We start from the raw sequence: 2,397 nt of genomic DNA on the forward strand, positions 1-2,397 counted from the left end.
CTGGAACATCGACACTGTACCCAAGCTAGATACCATCTAACTTACTGAAGTCCCATCGTGGCTCTATCAAAGTTGAAATGTCCCACAAGTTTTGTTTCACTTTAATTCGTTCAGTGATCAAATTACATGGCTGTTTCTCTGGTAGTGAACATAGGTTTCATTTTTAGCAGTCATACAAATTAGCCCCCTTTTAAAAATAATACGCCCCAGTACCCGAGTGATAAGTGAGCGGAGTCGAACCACATATCATGTTAATCTTGTTATAAATAGCGTTTATGTATAGTGCTCTGTGGGCTTTACAATATTATATCATCATCTTAGCAGAATTTATGGAACTTAGAAACAATCTCAACTCCTTGGGTAACATAAGCCTACAGTGCGAGCTGCTATTTTACAGGCGTTTAAGCACTCATGTACTGACAAGATCTTTCGCTGTACATAGCCGGATTCCCATTCAAACGTAAGGGATGTGAGGAAGACGTGTGTTACCTGGCTTTCTCAAAGACACATTGTAGGACTGAGCTGAACCTCAAACCCCTGAACCAACAACCTCACCTTTACGAGTGTGGTATCCTAACCACATTGTATAACACCACCATGCCATTATGAAGAAAATACTCAACGGCGAGATATGGGGCAAAATGGATCAGGGTGAACAATGAGCAGTGTGGACCGATAACATCAAAGCATTGATTGGCTTAAACATGAAAGAGGGCATGACGGATCAAGAAATGTCTACGTTTTTCTTTTGTTTATTTGTTTGGTCTTTTGTCCGTTCGTTCGTTCGTTCGTCTGTTTGTTTGTTTATTTGTTTGTTTGTTTGGGGTCTTTTTGGCTAGGTGTTGTTTATTGTTTGTTTTTTGTTGGGTTTTTTTGGTTGGAATCTTGGTATTCCTTTGATTTAAATTTGGCATGACTACTATAAACCAGGAAATAGTTCCATAATATTTAATGGAACCAACTTCTAAGTAACTACATTTTCTTTGTGTTGCGTGCTAAATAACCCCCCCCCCCCCACACACACACACACACAAAGACACGCATGCATGTGCACGCACGCTCGCACGCGCGCGCACACACACACACACACACACACACACACACACTCTCTCTCTCTCTCTCTCTCTCTCTCTCTCTCTCTCTCTCTCTCTCTCTCTCTCTCTCCCTCTCTCTCAAACATACACCTATCCCCTCCCAGCCCCACCCCACACGCACTCATACACGCACTCACGAACTCCCAAAAGCTTAAATATAATCCCATTTTATGTACCTTCCACATCTCATACATCGTTGTCTTTTTCAGTACAAATAAGATTTAGCATAGCCGACGAGGCCTGTCGAGAGGGGGGGGTCAGGGGGAGCCAATCCCCCGGGGCCCGGGGGTTTGGGGGGCCCGCAAGCAAGGGGAAAAGAAAGAGAGAAAAAAAAAAGAGAGAGAGAGAGAGAGAGAGAGAGAGAGAGAGAGAGAGAGAGAGAGAGAGAGAGCGTATGTTGGTATGTAATAGATACGCTACAGTGAAGTGATTATATATGCCTATGTACATTAATTTGTTGGGTTATTAAATTGCAGGTGAGGGTGGGTGGGGCCGGGGGGGGGGGGAGGAGGGGCCCGAAGGTGATCGCTGCCCCAGGGCCCGACAAGGCTCTCGACGGCCCTGCACACAGACTCAGTTCTAATGACATTAACCTCTCCCAAACCATCATTCATTCACCCACCCCAACCCACTACCCTATTTCTGCCGTCATTTTTAATATTACAGTACCGGTATATGCAGTTTTTACAATTTTACAGGAAACCCCAAAAAACTGAATGTTGTTCCCAAGAAAACAGCATAATTTGCTTTAAAGAAAAAAAAGACAACAATCATCAAAATGATATTCTTATAAAAGTTGATTTTTAGGATTTTTGCAACGAGTTTGCTGTCTTGGTAACAAAATTCAGTTTTTAAGTTTCATCTTCATCTCTCCTCCTTTTTTATTATTATGACCTTGTTGTGTTGCTAGTGCCGTAAAACGCTTACTGAAGTTTTTAAAAAAAAGAAGTAAAAAATTTAAAAACTGCATATACTGTACTTTTAAAATGACGGCAGATTTTCCCCCCAACGTCGTATCGATGGACTGGCGTGAGGTCCGACTATGTATTGGGAAGACTAGCCAGGAGCACTGTAAAACCTGCTCGCGACGGAGGATTATAGATTACGCTTATGTCACCAAGTGAGTCATCTGTATATTTATACATACCTCGCATATAAGTAATAATCCTTTCTAATAATATCCCCCCCCCCCCCCCCCTTTTCCCCACTATTCTTTCACATTTTTTATTTGGCATGCAACACAAAGGAATATAGTTATTTTGAAAAAAAGAAAGGAACATGAAGGTAAATGAATTATAACCCC

This window comes from Aplysia californica, unplaced genomic scaffold (assembly GCF_000002075.1).
Source record: "Aplysia californica isolate F4 #8 unplaced genomic scaffold, AplCal3.0 scaffold00497, whole genome shotgun sequence".
Lineage (NCBI taxonomy): Eukaryota > Metazoa > Mollusca > Gastropoda > Aplysiida > Aplysiidae > Aplysia > Aplysia californica.